This window comes from Dasypus novemcinctus, chromosome 21, assembly GCF_030445035.2.
Source record: "Dasypus novemcinctus isolate mDasNov1 chromosome 21, mDasNov1.1.hap2, whole genome shotgun sequence".
Lineage (NCBI taxonomy): Eukaryota > Metazoa > Chordata > Mammalia > Cingulata > Dasypodidae > Dasypus > Dasypus novemcinctus.
Window position 1 is genome coordinate 11,013,117 of NC_080693.1, and position 23,337 is coordinate 11,036,453.

Consider the following 23,337-nt stretch of genomic DNA (forward strand, 5'->3'; position numbering starts at 1 on the left):
AGTGGCAATGCTCCAAAATGTAGTCATCAATTGCAATGAATGTACCTTACTAAAGAAAGATGTTGTTAATGTGGGAAAATGTGGGAGGTGTGAGGAGTGGGGCATAGGGGATTTCCATATGTGGGAATTGTAAAATTGTAATCACATTTTATGTGACATTTGTAAAATCTAAGTATCTTTAAAAAAGAAAAAAAGATTTCCCCCTAATAAAGTCTCTTTATAAAAGACAAACCATTTCTGGTAATACTGCATTGGCAGCCCTGGGTAAACTAAAACACAGGGTCTCAAATAGTTATTTTTACACCAATGTTCATGCAACATTGTTCACAAATGCTAAAAGATGGATGCAACCCAAATACCCATGAACAAATGAATGGGCAAATACAATATTATATAAACACAAATTGGAATATTTTTCCTCTGTACAATGGATGAAGTTCTGATATATGCAACAACATGGATGAACCTTGAAGAAATCATGTTGTGTAAAATAAGACAGACATAAAAGAGATGATCTCACTGATATGAAATAATTACAAGAAAATACATTGAATCAGAAACTAGAATTTAGTTTATCAGGGCCCCAGGTGGAGGTAAGGAGTGGAGGTAAATAATAAATTGTAATTAGTTTCTAGTTTGGTTGATTATGTTTTGGTAATGTATGGTGGTGATGGCTGCACAACACTGTGTAATTAACAGCACTGAATTACTATTATAAAATAATTTTTGAAAAAATCAAATATATGACTACAACACAGTGACTCCTATTGTATACAATGGGCTATTGTTAATAGCACAGTTCTAAAACTGTTTTTTCATCAATTCTAATGAATGTACCTCACTAATTCATTTTCATAATAGGTGGTATATTGGATATCTGCATTATATGCATGATTTTTCTGGTATACCTACAAATTCTCCAATTTAAAAAATGGAAAAGAATGGGAGAAGGTTCTACCGTAATTTCTGACCTCATAGTTTTCCCCATCCCTTTGTGGTGTGGAGCTGGCCTGTGCTCCCATTGTGGATCCTTGGCCTTGTCCAATATTGAATAAACTAACCCTTATGTGCATAATGAGTTTCTTGTATGGTGCTGCCAGTCTGTTTTCTGGCATCTTGAAGGTCTGAATCAGGACACTTATATCTGAACTGCATTCTCAGAAATTACCCTGCAGGCAGAAACAGCTTACACCCAGAGAAATCTACATATGACATGGCTTGAGGCAAAAAACTACCATTTCAAGATGCAAAATAGAGTAGTAAGGAGTGGGATTAACTTTATTCAGTCAGTAGTAAAAGGAGCATTTATATTCCTGTGAATGGGGCAATTCCAAAAGCCAGCATCCCGTTCCAAGGACAAGACACAGGGTTAGAAAAGACTGAGAGAAGTCCAACATTTTGCAACATTCATGGTAGGCGAGCTAAACCCTGAAAGACAGCTCCAGCCTATGCTGTGAAAGGTGCTTTTTCATGTCTCTACCTGAATATAAACTGAAGGAACAGGCAAGTCAGGGACAGTTCATCAAGATGGATAGTTAATAAAAAAATTAAAACATGGACAATACATTAGTGCAAATTGTTAATAATAATCAAAATTCATTGATTGTGATAAAAATTCTGTTTCAAGAGAAAAACAGAATTTTAGAAAAACTACTCTACTCCACATTAACTTGAGTTCTGAATATTTAAGGCATGTTTGGTAGGATTGTTGATATCAATGAATGTGGTTTATTTTATATAAAATATGCATATTTATAACACCTTGATTGCTCTCTGAACCAAGAACACCTACATTCATGTTTCACATGAAGTTTTACTATCTCAAACAGTCCCATGTATAGATTTTAGCTTTCTCTTAGTAATATATCTGACCTTAAAATTTTCCTTTCAACCACTGTCATGCCCATATAATAGCTCTGCTAGTTGTAAACACCATGATATGCTTTCACCATTTGTATTCATTTCCAAAGATTAACAAACAAACTTTTTACCAATCCTGCACAGATTAACCCTCAGCTTTCTGTTTTCTACCTTCACTTTATTTTCTGGTAAACTACATTCTAAGTATTAACTCCAAGAATTGACACAATATATTTAGTTCATAGTAGTGCAATAATAAAGTGTTTGTCCTTTTGTGTCTGGCTTGCCTCATTCAACATAATATCCTCCAAGTTCATCCATGTTGTCATATGCTTCACAACTTCATTCTTCTTACTGCTGCATAATATTCCATCATGTATATACACCACAATTGTTTTATCCTTTTCGCAGTTGATAGACACCTGGATTTTTTCCAACTTTTGGAAATTGTGAGTAATGGCACTATGAACATCAGTTAGTAGATGTCTGTTCTTGGTTCTGCACTCAGTGCTTCTGGATATATACCTAGTAATGGTATTGCCAGGACCCATGGCAAATCTATATTCAACTCCCATAGGGGGAAGCAGACTTGGCCCAGTGGATTGGGCATCCATCTACCACATGGGAGGTCCATGGTTCAAACCCCGGGCCTCCTTGATCCGTGTGGAGCTGTGCACGCAAGGAGTGCCGTGCCACACAGGGGTGTCCCCCGCGTAGGGGAGCCTCATGCTCAAGGAGCGCACCCCGCAAGGAGAGCTGCCCAGCGTGAAAGAAAGTTCAGCCTGCCCAGGAATGACACCACACACACGGAGCGGTGATGCAGCAAGATGACGCAACAAAAAGAAAGATTCCTGTGCCGCTGACAGCAGAAGTGGACAAAGAAGAACACACAGCAAATGGACACAGAGAACAGACACCTGGGGATGGGGGGTGGGGAGCAGGGGAAGGGAAGAGAAATAAATTTAAAAAATAAATCTTAAAAAAAAAAAACTTCCATAGGAGCTGCCAATAGCCCTCCACAGTGGCTATACCATTCTACATTCCCACCAATAGTGAATAAGTGTTCCTATCTCTCCACATCCTACCCAACATTTACAGTTTTCCTACTTTTTAATAGCAGTCAAATAGGTGTGAAATGATATCTCATTGTAGTTTTGATTTGCATTTCGCTAGTCACTAGTGAATGTTGAACATTTTTTCATGTATTTCTTCACCATTTGCATTTCTTCTTTGAACAACTGTCTTTTCAAGTCTAGCCTATTTGATTAAATCAGATGGTTTATCTTTTTATTATTGAGTTGTGTGATGTCCGTATTTATCATGGATATCAAACCATTATCAGAAATATGATTGCCAAATACTTTCTGGTTCTTAGCTTTATATTTATGTCATTGATTTATTTTGAGTTAATTCTTGTATAAGGTGTGAGATAGGGGTCCTCTTTCTTTCTTTTGGTTATGGATATCCAGTTCTCCCAGCACCATTTGTTGAGTAGACTTTTCTTGCCAATGTGGGAAGACTTGATCTTCTCATCAAAAATCACTTGACCTTAGACGGGAAGGTCTATTTCTGAGTTTTCAAGTTTGTTCCATTGGTCACTGTATTTGTATTTATGCCAGTAACCATGCTGTTTATACCATATAGCTAAGTAATATGCTTTAAAGTCCAGAAGTGAGAGTCCACGAACTTCGTTTTTCTATTTTAAGATATTTTTGGCTATTTGAGGTCCCTTACCTTCCAAATAAATTTGACAATTGGTTTTTCCATTTCTGCCAAAAAAAAAAAAAAAAGGCTGTTTTGATTAATTGCTGGAATTGTGTTGAATCTCAATCAGTTTGGGTAGAATTGACATTTTAATGTCAATATTTAGCCTTCCAATCCATGAACAAAAAATGTTCATCCATTTATTCAAGTCTCCAGGTCCTTTTAGCATTTTTTGGTAGTTTTCTGAATACAGGTCTTTTATATCCTTGTTTAAATTATTCCTAAATATTTTATTGTTTTAGTTGATGTTACAAATGGAATTTTTTCCTGATTTCCTCCTCAGATTGCACATCAGAAGTGTATAGAAATGCTATTGATTTATCTGTGTTAATCTTGTATTCTGCCACTTTGATGAACTCCACTATTAGTTCTTGTGCCTTTGTTGTGGAGTGTTGCCTTTGTTGTGGAGTTTTCAGGAGATTCCAGGGGTTGATTTGATTCCACTGATTCAAATCACCAGTGAATAGTGAAAGTTTTATCTTTCCTATTTGGGTGTCTTTTAGTTCGTTATCTAGCCTAATTGCTCTAGCTAGACCTATAGCATAATACTGAATAACAATATTGAGAGTGGACATCCTTGTCCTGTTTCTGAACTCAGAGGGGAAATTTTTAGATTTTTACCTTTGAGTACAATGCTAGCTGCAGGTTTTTCATATATGCCCTTTACCATATTGAGAAAATGTCCTTCTATTCCTATATTTTGGTGAGTTTTTGTCAAGAAAGGGTGCTATATTTTGTTAAGTGCTTTTTCTGTATCAATTGAAAGGATCAGGTGATTTTTCTTCATCGACTTATCAATGTGAATTTTTGCAGTAATTCATTTTCTTGTGTTGAACTACCCTGGACACCTGGGATAAACCCGCATTATTATTGTGTAATTCTTTTTATGTGCTTTTGGATTCTGTTTGCAAGTATTTTTTAAGGACTTTTGCATCTATATTTGTTAGAGATATAGTTCTGTAATTTTCTTCTTTTTTTTCTTTTTTTGTAGTATCCTTATCTGGTTTTGGTATTAGGGTGGTGTTGGCTTCATAAAATGAGGTTCGTAGCATTCTTTTCTGTTCAATGTTTTGGAAGAGCTTGAGCAAGATTGGTATGAGTTCGTCTTTGAATGACTGGCAGAATTCACCTATGAAGCCATCTGGTCCTGGACTTTTCATCTTTGGAAGGTTTTTGATGACTGTTTCAATCTCTTTACTTGTGAATTGTTTGTTGAGGTGTTCTGTTTCTTCTAAGGTCAATGTAAGTGGGTTGTGTGTTTCTAGCTATTTGTCCATTGTCTCTACATTGTCTAATTTTTTGGCATACAGTCATTCATAGTATCCCTTTATGATCTCTCTTATTTTCATGAGTTCAGTGGTAATATTTCCCTCTAATTTCTGATTTTATTTATTTGCATCTTCTCTCTTTTTTTTCTTTCTAAGTTTAGCTAAGGTTTGTAGATTTTGTTGATATTCTCAAAGTACCAACTTTTGGTTTTGTTGATTCTCTCAATTTTGTTTTTTATTTTTTGTTCTCAATTTCATTTACTTCTGCTCTGATCTTTACAAATTTTTCCTTTGGGATTACTTTGATGTTCTTTTTATTTCCTCCAGGTGTGCATTTCAATCTTGAATTTTAGCTCTTTCTTCTTTTTTAATGTAAGCATCGAGAGCTACAAATTCCCTTCTCAGCATTGCCTTTGCAGTGTCCCATATATTTTTTTGTTTTTTTTTAAAGGATTGCTGATTCTTTTTCTTATACCCTCTTGCAGCTTTTTTTTTTTTTGCTTGCTGTCTACTCTCTGTGTACATTCACTGAGTGTTCTTCTGTGTCTATATTTATTTTTATTTTATCCCCCCCCTTGCAGTTTGCTTGCTGTCTGCTCTCTGTGTCCATTTGCTGCTCACTCTTCTGTTTTTTCTTGTCTCCCTTTATGTTGCATCACCTTGCTGAGTCGGCTCTCTGCAGCACTTGTAGGCTGGTGGCACTCTGCATTGCCTGGACCAGTGGCTCTCTGCAGTGTGCAGGCAAGCCTGCCTTCACAAGGAAAATAAAAACGCAGAAGATGCTTTTTTGAATCATTGATAAAATCGACAAATCTTTCACTAGGCTGACAAAGAAAAAAAAAAGAGATAGGGAACAAATAACTAAAATAAGAAATGAATGGTAGGGGGGGCAGTGCTGACTCCAGAGAAATAAAAAATGTTCTTGAAATGATTCTATAAGAATTTGTATGCCAAAAAATTAGAGAACCTAGATGAAATGGACAATTTGTCTGAACACCAAATTACCTTCACTGACTTAAGAAGAAATAGATCTCAACATAACCATAATGGTTAAATAGATTGAATCAGTATTAAAGCCACCCCTCCTGCCCCCAAAAAAGCTCCAGACAAGGGGCTTTGTGTTAAGTTCATCCCTAATCCATCATGACCTTGTCTTAGCTTGATTACATCTGCAAAGACCTTATTTCCAAACAAAGTCACACCTTATATATGCTGGGTTTAAGATGTTATATTTTTTGAGGGCCTACAAATCAATCCATAGCACTCCTTTATTCTACACATTTTCTCTTTTAATTAAGATGCATAAAAATAAAGCCCTTATAAGGCATTGCACTTCTCTTTTTAGGGGAGAATGAATACAGCATGAAGCAAATTGCCAAAGTTATTATTAAGGGGTAATTCCTCCCCACTGAAACAGAAAATGCAGGATCAATGCCCCATGCCCACACTCCCATCAGGTGGCTGTTCCTCTCTATTACTGCTGCTCTTCTGACTGTCCTTCTAAGAGAATGCCCTAACCTTGTCAATTTAAGCCAGAGGAAACTCAAATGGAACAGAGTGTTCCACTTACATTAGCTTCAATGCCTCAGTGCACGAAATGGTGAAAGTTCACTCAGTATTGCATTGAATTCCTTAAAATTGTCCAGCAGCATAAACCAGATGAACCATAATATATTTCTATGAGATCACATGCCTTGAAAAAGTTCCACTGAAACTCATAGAAGAGATGTGATTCATTGTCAGTTTTCCTTATCAATTACTCAGAAGGGGAATTAAGAACAAGGGTAGACTCCTCCTTCAGGTAATCATCAAAGAAATCTAATGTGTATCATGGTTGATGTAACGGATTTTTTTGTGCTTTTGAATTTGTTGGATGCTCTCAGTTTCTACTGCCTGCGAGGCTTCTTGTGTGGAATAGGAACAGTTCTTTCAGGAATTCTCAAATACATGTACTGCTAAATAACGCATTAACCACAACAATTTCCAGTCACGCAAACCACCACAGCATTGTCTCCTACACACCAAATGAAGAACACGTAACTGACTATGGACAAAGGGAAATTTATATGCTCCATACATAATAAAGTTACCAAAGATTGTGCCTAAAGGAAGGAAAGTAAATTGAGAAATTCTTCTACATTATTGCTTTACCATGATGATGTGTTTCTAGGTGTCGTGACCTGTTCTTCTCATAGAAGATATTAATCCATTCAGTTTAGGTTTATTTTCTTGGCGTTCAGGTGATACCTTGTCAAACTACGATTTCTGCTTCAACTTGAAATTACTACAGTTGGTCACTGAACATTTTAAACTGAATCAAAACTGCCTGGTTTTCTGTAAACTGTCACACCTTTCTGCTTGCAATCTCTAGAGAGGTTCCCATCAGGCTTTCCTTAGAGGTGCTTCTCAATTCCCTCCTGAAAACTTCTAAGCATGGGCAAGGTAATAAAGTTGATGTTTTGCAATATTGACTCTTCACTTTAGATATGTTGACCTAATCAATACATCTAATTATTGAGTTTTCACCTCTACCTTTTCTCATGTCTTTGAGAAATTTTAGACTTATCTGCCTTTACAACTTTTATATATATTTACCATGTTCATGGAGATCTCATTTTGTATTTTGCATCATCCCATCTGTCCTTTAAGGTCCCAAACTTTCCTTTAAAATATAATATCTACTTGCTTATCTTAATAGCTCTGTCTTCCTTTCCTTTTTTATTCTGATAGAAAAGTCAAAGCATAAAATATAAAATGAACCCTAACTTAAACCATGGATGGTATTTAATAATAATTATAAAAATGTGCCTTTTTCAATTGTAGCAAATGAACCACACTAATGTAAAGAGGTAATAATAGGATCATATATGGGAATCATTTTATGCATGATTTTTCTGTAAACGCTTCTGATTTTCTGTAAATCCTTCTCCAATTTAAAAAAAAATAATCAAAGCACAGTTTCGAACCACTATATGTGTTCCTTGGTTTCATCAGTAAATTGAATTCTAAGGAACATGGATTTCCTAGCACATGCCTTCTTAACAGTTGGTTTATAACTATGGGTTTTCAATAACTTTATTAATATACTTGTTATTTTGTTTTAAAAAGGTGATACATTGTCTGTGTGGAAGTCAATAATTAATTTTATAAATGACCTAAATAAAATTTACCCTCACTTTGTGAGTAAAGACAGCCCAGAGTAACTTTAAACTACTCAGCAAAAGATATTCTTTGGTATTTTTCCCCCATACTCTCCCCATTTTCCCCAACCCCATCTCTTGGTGACCTTTAATTAACTTTCTGTTTCTGAGATTTTGCTGCTATTTCTAGACATCTAAGTGTAATCACACATTATTTGTCTTGAAGGTGTGTCACTTATTTCACTAGAATAATGTTTTCAAATTACTTCCATGTTGCAACATGTCTCAGAATTTCATTGTTTCTTGTGGCAGAATAATAGTCTGTTCTGTTTATCTACCACATTTTATTTTGAAATCATTTGTCAGTGGACATTTCAGTTGTTTCTACCAGAAAACACGAGAGAGCCAGGAGTCATAGATAAAAATAAAAATTCAGGCCAATACCAGCTTATCAGGATTTCTTCCTTACCCATAACTAAAATTCTTCCTGAACTTGTTTTACAGCAGGGGCTCTTAACTAGGTGTCCTGGAAAGACTTCAGGAGTTCCGTGAGTTTGAATTGAAATTAAAAAAATAAAAAACATTATTCTTGTGGGAACATATTGGTGCAGGTGTGACATATTTATTAAATAATTTACATTATAGTGTGGAGCTAGTATAATTTTTATTTTGATGTCCCATGTTTTGAGTGCAGTGGTTAACTGCCTACAAAAAGTTGGTGATTGTGATGGAGATGGTTTTATGACATGGTGGGAAACTCAATTTTCTAAATGTTTGCCAAAAATAACTGTTTGAACAGATGTTGAACCATGTTAGGTTGTCAGCTATTAAAATTATTAGAAAGTTGTAAATGTAATTTTGAATAATCCTAAAATTTAATTTAAAGATATGTCAGTTTTGAGTGTCTTAAAACTATGTGCTGCTACATTCTGGGGAGGGGTCCATGGTTTTTACCTGACTGGCAGAGGGGTCTGTGGAACAAAAGTAGTTAAGAACCCCTGTTTTACAGGCTGTCAAACTCAGCTGGAGATGGGAGACTGGAAGTGTGTGTTTTGCATTTGCCTCTTAGGTAATTTCCAAACACCTTTATGGAAGAAAACATACTCCAGGGAGTGTTTGCTCTTCCAGTCATCATCCCATATGAGGCAAGAGGAGCATATCCACACACAATTCAATATGAAGCAAAGCCAGATTGGTACACAAACCCACCATTGAAAAATACCTGTTCCTTGAGTGCCCTGAAAATTTGTCATTCAAATAACTCCAACAAACAATGACTAATACATTAATCCCCATTCCATACCTAACTGGAAGCCTGATAAACAGTGAAGATTATTCCAGCCACTTAATTCTGAATTTAAATGCTGCCCATTTTTTTGTTCTCCTGTGCTGGAAAGGATAACTCATAATAATTAAGGATTCATAGACTTTTTTTTTCCAGGGTATATAGTTTCTTGTTTTTTTTTAATAGATTGCCTAAATCCAATGTGATGATGCAAAATACCAGAAATATGTTGGCTTTTATAAAAGGTATTTATTTGGGATAAAAGCCCACAGTTATCAAGCCATAAAGCACAGGTTACTTCCCTCACCGAAGTCTGTGGCCGCATGTTGGAGCAAGATGGCTGCCTAAGTCTGCAAGGGTTCAGGCTTCTTGGATTCCTCTCTTCCCAAGCCTCATTTTTCTCTGGGCTCAGCACCTCTGCTCTCTCACAAGGCCAGCTGTAGAGCATCAGCCAAATGGGTCATCCCTCTTCCTGGGGCCTCTGCTGTGTCCAATTGAGCCTTCTCTCCTTCCTCACCTATGTGCTTCTCTATGTGTTTACTTCCCAGGATCCAGGATCAAAACTCCAAATCTCCCTTCTCTGTGGTGCAGTTACTCCATGAGTCCCCACCCACCAGGTGGCCTGGGACCCAAAGTCCTACTGACATGGTGCAACCAAAGCCCCAATCATTATTTAATCAAGTAAAAGTGAAATATCTGAATCCAATATGATCTAATACACCCAGAGGAACAAATCATTTTACAAATATAATCCAATATCTATTTTTGGAATTCATAAACAATATCAAACTGCTACAATTACTTATGAAATTTCTGTCATTTTTACACAAATGAGTAAGCAGACTATTCAACAACAGACCAGAAGTGTTAGTCCGGTGATAATTCCTGCATGGGGTGATATGGAGAGATTCCTTTATTTTTTAAAAAAAATTTTTATTTTCTAATGTTGAAGAGAAGCTATTGGAGAATTATTGAACAAAAGAAGAATATGATCATATTGGCATGCTTTCAAATTGAGGTGTATTTTACCTATATACTAGTGCACATGTTTTCAAATGTGGTTTGAAATATTTCCTTCTTTCTTGTCTTTTGCATTAATTAAAAAAAATTTTTAGGCAGCTCTGGGGAATGAACCCAAGACCTTGTACGTGTGAAGCAGACACTCAACCAGAGCTACACCAGTTCCTCTAACTGAAAATTTTTTAATGTCTCATTTTTTCCACAACTGGCTTTTTATCTATACCTATTTATTTCATTTTAAATGCTTGTTCTGTTTTACAACATGCTTACCTAACATCACTGTCTACCCTAAAGTAATATTGTGACATCTTATATTTAATGTAAAAATATTGCATTATATTTTCATTCGAAGTCATTTTGATATTGTCATGCATTTTTACTTTTCTTGCTATAAATCAAACACTATATTAACTTTTCCTTAAGTTAAATGTTTTAAAAGAATGAAAAAGCAAATTGAAAAATCCTTAGTGATTTTCCAAATAATTACCATTTCATTATATTCATATTTTAATAGATCTGACTGCATTTTGTGTCATTTCCGTTCTATCTGAAGAGCTTCAACATTCCTTGTACTGAAGGTGAGCTAGACACAGATTTTCTTAGTTTTTTAAAGTCTAAGCAAAATTTTTAAAATCACCTCTGGTATTAAGGAAAATTGTGCTCCATAAATTATTCTAGGTTAAAAGTTTCTTTCTGAGGTACTTTAAACATTTCTATCCCTTGTTTTCTTTTTTTAAATACATTTTTTGTGTTTTTAAAGATACTTAGATCACATAAAAATCATATTAAAAAATATAAAGGATTCCCCTATGCCCTACTCCCACACCTCCCACTTTTCTCCACATTAACAATTTCTTTCATTAGTTTGTTCGTTCATTGCAATTTTCAAAAAGATTTATTTATTTATTTATTTCTCTCCCTCCCTCCCTCTCCCCTCCCCCTCTTAATTGATGTTAAGTTAAAATATATAAGAATCTGGTGATTTTGTAAGTGTGAAATTGTTGATTTTTGCATTATATTTAAAAGCAACTATTGTTTTCCTCAATATTTTTGTTAGTCTTTTTTCTCTTAATATTTCCTCAGTGTCTTCAACCATATTATACATCTTTAAGTTATATTTTGCCTTATTTTATGTATTTTCCAATGTTTGTAGTCCACACTAATCCATGAAAAATCCATGTATATGGCAAAGTATATATATCTTTATTTTTCATCTAGCCATGGTGTTTACATTAATTCATGTTTATGTGGGTAATTGATTGTGCTTTTCATTTTGGCAAATTCAGAGATGTATATTTTGCCTCTCAAATTTGTAACCTTTGATACTGCTTTAATAGAGCTTTCATACTTATAGGAATTATTTCACAAAGAGAATATTTATAGTAGAGTTGAAGTATAAATTAGGATGCCATTTTCTCAGCCTGAGTGCCATACTTCTGAACCAAAGTAACGTTTTAACATATGCTCTTTTTAATGATTGTTTCCAACAATCAAGTGAAAATAGAAGTATTGGTAGACAATGGAGTCAGGTGTATGAATATCTTAGGAAGATCCTCTGAAGCACCTCCCATTATTAACATGTAGCATGAAAAAATTAACAGAAAGCTGTAATAATCCTACACAGAAAATACTATTAAAGATTAAGACACCTTTGTTAGGAGAGCTTGTATTGTTCTACAAATAAAGTTTCCCCCAAACAACAGATGCCTTTCTGTGTATGAACAAATGGAAGAGTCTAGGAAAGTGTTATAAACAACATGGACAAATGGCTATTTGGAGAAAGGATGATTGCAGCAGTTTCAAATATTTCTCATTTTATTCTGTATATGTTTTCTGTGTCCTTCAATTTTATCCTCTGCTTTTTCTTATCATATTTGTCAAGATATCATGCCCATACCATAGAATTCATCCATTTAAAATGTACTGTTTGACAGTGTTTATTTATCCACAGATTTCTGCAACCATCATTAGTATTCAAATTGAGAACTTCCTCCTCATTACAAAAAGAAACTCCATTTCTGTTAGCAGTCACTCCTACTGCCCCCAACTGAAACCACTTCACCTCCTTAACTACCAGTAATCTAATTTCTATCCCTTGCCTACTCAGGATATTTCAAGAAAATTGAATGTTGCATTAATTTGAGACTTTTCTTTTACTACACATAATGTTTTCAAGATTCAACATGTTGTAATATATTTTAGGATTTTGTTGCTTTTTATTGCCATTGTGTAGATGTTTCAAATTATATTCACCATTCATAAGTCAGTAGACATATGAGTATTGCTAATTTTTATTTATTATGAAAATTACTTTGAATATTCCTGCATCTTTTACTGGGTGGACTTGTATCTTTATTGCCTTTGGTATGTACCTAGACATGAATTCCTGGATCATATCAGAACAGTTAACACAAAACTATTTTAAAAAGTTGCTCTGTCATGTTATCACTACCATCTGTAAGTGAAGATCTAATTTCTGAACATGCTTACTGCCACTTGATATTCTTTTTTATTAAAGCCACCACAGTAGATGCGAAGTGATTCCTTCTTGTGCATTTGATTTGCCTTTCTCTAATGACTAATGATGCTGAGAATTTTTGATGTTCTTGTTGGTAATTTATTCTTTTAATATTCCATTTTCAATTGTTTGCCCAATTTAATTTGGATTATTAACATTTTATCAGGAATTGTGGGAAGATGTCAGTTGGTTAGATAGGCAGAGCTCAACTCTGTCAAAAAACAATGGAGAAAGAACCAAAAGCTAGCTGAGGGCCCTGCCTTGGGGATCAGCAGACAAGAAGAGTGCTGAACAACTCCCAGAGGGCGAGGGAAAGAGGGAGGAATGAAGAACCTAAAACAACAAATATAAGTTACCAAACCCCTGAAGCAGCCCAGAAGGGCTTCCCTCCCCCAACCCCAATATATTAAGCTGGGGTAAAACCCCTGGCTCATGAGAAGGGAACAGGCATCTTCCTCACTGTCAGCTGTGACAAAGGAAAAAGGAAGGTGAATCGGGGGGGAGAGGGGGTGGGTTGCTTCAGTGAATTCAGCCAGTAAAGCCCACTTTGAATCTCAGCTCTGGCCAGACCAGACACAGGAAAACAGAGAGACATCTGTGTCGTAGACCAGTAAGCACCATCTGCTGGCCATTCTGGAAATTGCATGGACAAAAACTACTGTTGGTGCTCCCTGTACTCTGCCATGGAAGAAAATTTGCACCCCATTAGTGCAGAGCTGAAGCTCTTTTAAAAAACTCAACAGGAATGAAGGCTAACAAACTCATTCTATGAAGCTGATATCACTCCAATACCAAAACCAGATAAAGATACTATGAAAACAGAAAATCACAGGCCAATATCCTTAATGAATATAGAAGCAAAAGTCCTCAACAAAATACTTGCAAATTGAATCACAAAGCACATTAAAAGAATTATACACCAGGTTTGACTTTGTTATCGCAGGTATACAAGGGTGGGTCAAAATAAGAAAATCAATAAGTATAATTAACCACATTGTTAAATTGAAGGAGAAAAATCAAATGATGCCCTCATTTCTGCCCCAAGAAAAGACATTTGACAAAATAAAGCATCCTTTCTTGATAAAAACATTCCAAAATATAGGAGTAGAAGGAAGCTTTCTCAATAATGTAAAGGGTATACATGAGAAAACTACAGCTAGAATTATACTCAATGGTCAAAGACTGAAAGCATTCCTGCTGAGATCAGGAACAAGAAAATACTGCCCACATTTATCACTGTTCTTCAATATTGTGCAGGAAGTTCTAGCTAGAGCAATTAGGTTAGATAAAGAAATAAAAGTCACCCAAAAAGGAAAGGAAGAAGAAAAATTTGCAGTACTTGCTGATGATATATGATCCTCTATCTAGAAAGCCCTGAGATGTACACAACAAAGCTGCTAGAACTAGTAGACATGTTCTGCAAAGTAATGGGATACAAGATTAATATCCACTATTCAATACAATATCATACAATACCGGTATGCAATCTGAAGAGGAAATCAGAAAAAAAATCCATTTATAATAGCAACTTAAAAAATCAAATATTTGGGAAAAAAATTAACCAAAGACATAAAGGAACATTAGAAAACTGCAAACTATTGCTAAAAGAAACCAAAGAAGATTTAAATAAATGGAAGGACATTCTGTGTTCATGGATTGGAAGTCTGAATATAATTAAGATGTCACTTCTACCCACTGAATTACAGATTCAACACAATCCTAATAAAAATCCCAACAGCCTTTTTTGCAGAAATGTAAAACCAATTACCAAATTTATTTGAAAGACTGAGGGGCCCTGAATAGGCAAAAGTTCTTAAAAAAGAAGAGTGAAGTTGGAGGACTCTCACTTCCTGACTTTAAAGCAGATTACTTAACTACAGTGGTTTAAAAAAAAATCATAGTACTAGCATAAAGACAGACATATTAACCAAAGCAAGATAATCAAGAACTCTGAAACAGACCCTCACATCTACAGCCAAGTGATTTTTGACAAGGCTCTCAAGCCCTCCCAGAGGAGCCAGAACAGTCTATTCAACAGATGGTGCTGATAGAAACAGATAGCCATATCCATCAAGAAAGAGGAACCCCATCTCATACCTTATACAAAAATTAACTAAAAATGGATCAAGGACCTAAATATAAAGCAACAATCATAAAAATCCTAGAAAAAAATGTAGACAGCCTCTTTAAATCTTATAGTAAGCAGTAGTTTCTTAAAATTTACACACAAATCATGAGCAACAAAAGATAAAAGAGATAAATGGGACTTTTCAAAATTAAAGTTTTTTTTTTTTACCTCAAAGGACTCTGCCAAGAGGGGTAAAGGTAGCTGACTCAATGGGAGAAAACATTTGCCAATCTCATATTCCATAAGTGTTTAAAATCCATGATATATAAAGAGAGCATACAACTCAACAGTAAAAAGACAAACTACCTGGTTAAAAAATGGGCAAAATACTTGAAAAGATGGTTGTCCAAGGAGGAAATACAAATGGTGAAGAAACACATGAAAAAATGTTCTACTGTCACTTGTGATTAGGAAAATGCAAATCAAAACTACAATGAGATATCATTTCCACCCATTGCTACTGGCCACTGTTAAAAAGTAAGAAAGTGTGAATGTTAGAGAGGATGTGGAGAGATAGGAATGCTTATTCACTGTTGTGGGAAGGTAGAAGCATACAACTACTGTGGAGCACTGTTTGACATTCCTAAGCAAGTTGAATATAGATTTACCATGTGATGCAGATATACCATTGCTAGGTATATAACCAGAAGAACTGAGAATAGTGACACAAATAGACATCTGCACACCAATGTTCATAGCAGTGTTATTTACTATAGTCAGAAGTTGGAAATAATCCTAATTTCCATCAATTGATGAATGGATAAGCAAGTTGTGGTATATACACGTAATGGAATATTATACACCAGTAAGAAGAAATGAAGTCGTGAAGCATATGACAACATGTATTAACCTAGGGGACGTTTGTTGAGTGAAGCAAGCCAGACACAAAAGGACAAATACTGTATGAGGGTGCTATTATGAACTAAATGTATAACGTAAGCTCATGGAATTAATAATTAGAATGTAGGTCAACAGAAAATAGAAGGTGAGTAGCAGATGGAAAGCTGGGGCTTATTCTGTGCAGAATTGGTTCAAAGATTGTAAATATTTGGAAATGAATGGAAATGTGGAGAGCACATCATGCTGCTTGAACTAGCAGAACTGTTCTATGGGTATGATAGTGGTTGAAAGTGAAAGTCTAAGTACAGATGTATTACTAGAAGGCAAGCTAAAAAATCTAATTTGGTACTATATAACATAGTGAAACCTCATACCTAAGGCTGTTTTTACAAGATACAAATACAAATAAACTAGGGATGGATAAGAAACAGAATAGCAGTGTATTTGTCAGCCAAAGTGGTGCTGATGGTGTTGGCTTTTTTTTAAACTAAAAAAAAAAGGATTTATTTATTTATTTATTTATTTATTTATTTATTTATTTATTTATTTATTTATTTATTTCTCTCCCCTTCCTCCCCCCGCCCCAGTTGTCTGTTCTCTGTCTATTTGCTGCATCGTCTTTGTCCGCTTCTGTTGTTGTGAGTGGCATGGGAATCTGTGTTTCTTTTTGTTGCATCACCTTGTTGTGTCAGCTCTCCGTGTGTGCGGCACCATTCCTGGCAGGCTGCAGCACCACTCCTGGGCAGGCTGCACTTTCTTTCGCCCTGGGTGGCTCTCCTTATGGGGTGTACTCCTTGTACGTGGGGCTCCCCTACACAGGGGACACCCCTGCATGGCAGGGCACTCCTTGCACAAATCAGCACTGCACATGGGCCAGTTCCACATGAGTCAAGGAAGCCCAGGGTTTGAACCGTGGACGTCCCATGTGGTAGACGGATGCCGTAACCACTGGGCCAAGTCCACCGCCCCAGTGTTGGCTTTTATAAAGGGTTTTTATTTGGGGTAGAAGCTTACATTTACCAGGCCATAAAGCATAATTTACTTCCTCACCAAAGTCTGATGCTAAGTATTGGAGCAAGATGGCTGCCAATGTCTGCCATGGTTCAGGCTTCCTAGGTTCCTCTCTTCCAGGGGCTTGTTTCTCTCTGGGTTCAGTTCATCTGCTCTCTCCACAAGACCAGCTGAAGATTATCAGGTGAACGGCTCATCTCTCTTTCCAGGGCCTCCCCCATACCTGAATATCTTGTGTTTACTTCCTGGACTCCAGCTCAAAACCTCCAACATCCCTTCTCTGACAAGTAGTTTTTCTGTGAGTCCCTGCCCACCAAGGGGGTGGGGACTCAATGTCCTACTGATGAGGCCCAATCAAAGCCTGAATCATTTATCTAGTCAAGTACAAGTGAAACCTCTGAATCTAATATAATCTGATATGCCCAGAGGAAAAACCAGTTCACACACATAATCCAATATCTAATTTTGGAATTCATAAATAATACCAAATTCCTACAAGCAACTAAGTTTAAAAAAAATCACTGAGTTGTGAGAGATTTTGATATATCTGTAAATTCCATACCTGTGTATTTCAGATTGAACTGTATTCTAGATAGGACTTGCAATACGTTCTACCATTTGATAAGGTGTTTTGTCACATTCCTAGTAATGTCCTTTGAAATGAAAGTTTTATTTTTGTTGGACTGTAAAATTTCTAATCTTGTTTTTGTTTCTTCAGCTTATGTTGTTATATCTAAAAATCTCATGCTTAATATATGGTCATGAGGTATTGCTTACAATTTTTTCTAGGATTGTTATAGTTGTATCCCTTATATATATGGATATAATACATTTTCAGTTGATTTTTCTGTATGATATGATAACAAAGACCAAATTGTTTTGCTTGCCTTTAGATAGCCAGGTGTTCCAGCTCTGTTTGTTGAAAGACTATTATTTTACCAACTGATTTGCCTTGGGCCCATTGTGGATAATAATTGTGCATAAATGTATATGATTATTTCTGAATTATCAATTCCCTTTAATGCTAAAATAAGTGGAACTTTATTCTCAATTTCATTATTTTAACTTAATTTTATTTGCCATTTATACATTTTTAAGTATTACAGTTAAGACATTAACTGCATATAAAATGTGTGCTACCATAACCAGTATATATTACCAACATTTTTCATCATTCTAAATAGACCTCTGTCCCCATTAAGCAATAAATCCCATCATCACCCCTCCTGCCACCCTTTGGTAACCTCAAATCTACTTTCTATCTCTATGAACAATTTTATTTTACATATTTCATATAAATGGAATAATTCTATAATTGTGATTTTTGTCTCAATTATTTTGCTTAGCATAATGTTTTCAAGATCCCTTCCTATTGACCATTTATCAAATTTCATTCCTTTTTACTGAGGAATAATATTCTATTTTATGTCTACAGCATGTTTTGTTTATCTAATTTTCTGTTGAGGGACATGAGTTATTTTTAACTTTTGGCTATTGCAAATAATGCTTCTATAAAATTTGATAATAAATACAACTATATGATTCCTGTTTTCAAATTTTGGGGTTTTTATCTAGAAGTGGAAGTGTCAACTCATAAGGTAATTCTTTGTTTAGCTTGTTAAGAAAATGCTGAAGTATTTTCCTCAGTACTTAACACCATTTTTGCATTACGACCAACAATGTACAAGTATTCCAATTTCTCAATATCCTCATCAAAACTTGTTGTTTCGAATTTTTTAATAATAGTCATCTCCATTGGTGTAAAGGGGAATCTCACTGTGATTCTGATTTGCAGTTCTTAAATGGCTAATTATATTGAACATATTCTCCTGTGTTTATTGACCATTGTTATATGTTCTTTGGAGAAAAGTTTGCTAAAGTCCTTTGCCCATATTTTAATCTCATGCTTTGTCCTATTGTTGAATTGTAGGAATTTTTTAAAATTTTAATAAAAAAGTTGTGAGATTACAAAACAATCATGCATAATATGCAGAACTCCCATACATCACCCCTTCACCTCCACTCTGCATTGTTGTAGAAATTTTGTTACAGATTATGAAAGAACATCATCTAAATATTACTTCTAACTATGGTCCAGAGCTTACTTTTGGATAATATTTTTTCCATAAACTTCCCTATTTTTAGCACCATGTATTAGTATTATACATTTGTTGTAGTTCAGGAAAGAATGCTCATTGTGTACTGGTAACCACAGTCTATCACTGACTACACGATTCACTGCGTTATATAGTTCCGTGCCTTGTATAATCCATCAAAAATGTTTGCTCAGTGGCTCTCTTTTCATCACAGACTTGTGCTATCTTTCTTTCAGACAATGTTTCATAAAAAGATACATATATATATATATGGTGTTTCTCTTATTAACCTTCTTATTGAACATTTCTGATTAACTTCATTGGTTCCTGTGAATTTCTGTTTCCATTCATTATCATTTTTTAATTACAGCTTTGTAGCTTTGTTCCTACCTCCTGATATTGTCACAACATATATTTTAATTCTATATGTTGTGAACTAATTTTCTACTTCACTAGGATTAATGGCGCTACAAATTGCATCAACAATTAGTTGTTTTGCCCATAAGTTTAATAAGAATTAGTAAATGACCATTTCATTTACAGGCAAGTAGGTGTGTAAATAGAATGCTGTTGGCAGGAGTACAAATTTGTCAGCACATTGGTAAAGCTAATTGTTGGTAGTTACAAATATGTAAAATCTACTTTATCAATTTCTATCAAATAATTTATTATAGAAACATATTTTCATACGTGGACAAAAATGAAGCTACAATAATAGCATTCAAAACATTCTTGAAACTTAAGAAAAAAGGTCTTCTTGAGAACTGTCTACTGGTTACTCTATTTCATATAAAAGTTACATTGAAAGAAAGAAGAGATTGAACTCCAAGCAGACTTGATTTGCATGCACTTGCCAATTCTCACATGATTCAATCTCATTGATAATATTTTTGATTAATGATGCATATTAAAAGCCTTACACTGAAGCCCAATATACATCAAACACAGAAAACAGATGTGAAATGTATTTGCAAGGCAATGTAAGTGTCTCTGAGATCACCCACTATCATGTTTTTATTCCTTTGGTTGTCACACAGCTCACACAGTTCTTCAGTGACTGATTCCATTTCAAAACATCACATGGTTTTCTTTACCTGACTACCCACATTATCTATTAGGTCCTTTTCTGATTTCCCATCAACAGTGGTATAACCTGGATTAGGTTAGAATTAAGATTGATTTTTTAAAAGTTTTTTGAAAAAGGTCAAAGATAAACAGGAAGGCACAACGACTGGGAGGTAAAGATCTACTCTTCTTAAAGTCCTTTTAAAGAAAGTCCTTTAGAATTTATTATACATTGCTCCTTGATACAACTGGCAAAAAAAAAAGTACAAACCAGGAAATTTTAAGTTATGTCCATACACAGGGAGCTGCTTGCTTCCTGGCATAATTTTATGCCCTGATCAAGTTCCCTATTTTATCACTCGGCACTTGGGTAGAGAAACAAATATAAACAGAATCCAAATATCAAGCCAGCTGTTGTCATTAGTAATACTCCCCTCTGCTTCAGTGTTTCCACACTTGTCTCCTACTGTCACCTGTATCTGAGAGACAAAGCATTGTCACTGCTGCAGTATTTACTGCCTGCAGAACCCAGATGCAGATGCAGAACCCAGATCTTGGCATTGTGCATGATTGTTTTGTAAGGTCACTTCTCTAATAAAAATATGTATATATTGTTTTTAAAAGCAAAAACCTGACTTCCTCATCTTCCTCTTGTCTTCCTCCTGCACACCATCATATACCTTCAAGATTCACAAAATATTAGGCCACTATGAAATTTTGCTCTTCTCCTACATACTGTTAATTTTGCTGGAAAAACAACAACAATAATCAGTCCAAGGCCCAATGCTATGGAGATTTTAAAATGAAATTAAAACAGGAGGGCATTAAGGGACACACAGCTATTAGTGTTCTTTGGATCAAGACACTCTCCAATATGCAGTACATTCGAGTAAACTCTCCAGAAGAGGATGCCATAGCAGGTCTCCCCTCTTCTCTGAAACATTGGTTTCTTAAAATCAGCTTGTTTTTGTACACAGCCAAAGAGTGTTACATTGTCTAAACAGCACTGCCAATTTTAAAACACATACCACGGGTAGGAAACTTCCTGAAAGGTGCCCCACCTCTTTGGGGCCACTTGGGAGTGAACCTGGAAACCGCAATCTGCTGTGCTTGGTCAGTGCCTAGATCTTTTGCAAAGTCAATATAAAGTAAGTGCAGGAGCTAATCAAGACCAAAATACAGTTGCAAGTAAGTCGCTCTTTGTGATCAAGGAGAGCACTAATGAATCACAGGTAAACAGGAATTCCCTAAAACACTAGTCCAAAATTTGATATTTTTTCATGATTGAAAATTTCATCTTCAAACAAGTATGCTATCTTTTCCCTAAACAAAGCTTTCTCCTCATGACTCTCTTTACAGCCTCCTTTATCTGTTTGTTTCTAAGACTATAGATTATAGGATTCAAGAAAGGAGGGACTATAGAATAGAACACAGAGGTGATCATGTCCTGAACTGTGGGTGAGCTGGAGGTTGGCTTCACATTCACAGCAGCACCTGAGCTGAGAAAGATGCTCACCACGAGGATGTGAGGGACACAGGTGGAAAAGGCCTTTCCATGCTCACCCCTGGTTGGAAACTTAAGCACAGTAGAAAATATGTGAATATAAGACATGATGATGAAGACAAAGCAGCCACCAGCAATCACCACTGCAGAGATGAAAATTAAAATTTCATTGTTTAAGGTCTCAGAGCAGGAAAGCTTGAGAAGAGAGGGAACGTCACAGAAGAACTGATGCACCACGTTGGACCGAGAGAAGGGCAGTTGGAATGTGTTGCCAGTGTGGAATCCAGAGTGGACCAGACCACTGAGTACAGAGGCCAGAGTCATCTGCACACAGACCTGAGGGTTCATGATCACAGGGTAGTGGAGGGGCCGGCAGATGGCCACATAGCGGTCACGGGCCATGACGGTGAGGAACAGCAGCTCTACTGTAGCAAATGCAAGCACGAGGAAGATCTGAGCTGCACATCCAGCCATGGAGATTGTCCTGTCGTCAAGCAGGAAGATGATACATGCTTTGGGGACCATGACAGAAATGTAGCACATGTCTAAGACAGACAGATTCCTAATGAAGAAATACATGGGGGTGTGAAGTTTCCAATTGAAGGTGATTATTATGACAATGAGAAGATTCCCCATCAGAGTTGCCAAGTACATCAGTAGGAATAGCATGGCATGTAAGGCCCTGAGCTCCCACACATCAGAAAACCTTGTAAGCAGGAATTCAGTCACTGTGCTGGAGTTGGGCATCTTAGGAACATTTCCCTTGGCCATGAAGAGTCTGACAAATAAACCCTAAGAAACATGCAGGAGCCACATGTAGAAGGAATTAATCTAAGTTCATATATTGCCTCACATTAAAACTTTTATTTTCTCTATTTCATTTTGGTTAATAGGATATAACAATGTTTCCTCTTGCTCCTTTTGGCTTCCCTGCTTTTTATCCTTGTTTCCAGAATAGGAGTATGAGTAAAATATAATATTTAAGAATTGTGCCTATGTTTACATATATTTCTATCACTTTCTAGTTATAAAATGGATCCACTTGAAGTTAAAGGTTTGCCTGGAAGATTGAAAGATTTAATACAGGTAATTTCTATGCATTGCTCTGTCATTAGTTGTGTTCCAGGAATGTTAATATTTACGATAATATAATGACCTTGTAGAATCTGAGTAGAGATCAAAGGGTACTATTTATTCAGGGCTTATCAAAATATTATAATCAATTATAATCCATTCCATGACCACTAAACTGCTTCCATTAAATACCATCATACATTTCTCATGCTTCTCCATGTACTCCTTGAATGTATGTAGGTACTTAGTGTTCTTTGTTCAAAATAATCACTTGTTACTTTCTTTTTTTTTTTTTTAAATTAAAAATGCTTCCTTTTTTACATAAAGCCAGTACTGCTACTTCTAAGTTCAACTGTTTGTGCATCTCTATATTGTTCAGTGTTAGCCTGTGATGTTCCAGACAATCACCTCAAAGTGCCATCAGGTAGGTGCTTGTGTGAGCGTGAAATGTCACACTTGCTTCCCATTTCACACACAGTCAACAAGCTGCTCTAGGAAATTTAGACGTTTTCCCAGGTGCCAAAGTAAACACTTGCTTAATGTTACCCCCCACCCCAAGGGACTGTACCAGAAGCAGCAAAGTTTTGAAGGAGGCACAATTCATGCTCTCATGGGTGTCCCTGTCTGCCTAGTTAACCACGCCTGTCACGATGGAGCCCTAACTTGCATCATAAGCCAACCAGCTGTTGCAGGTATTGCATTTTCCTGAGGACACACCATGATTTCCAAGATGCAAGGTCACACTATCCGGCAGCTTCCCAGCT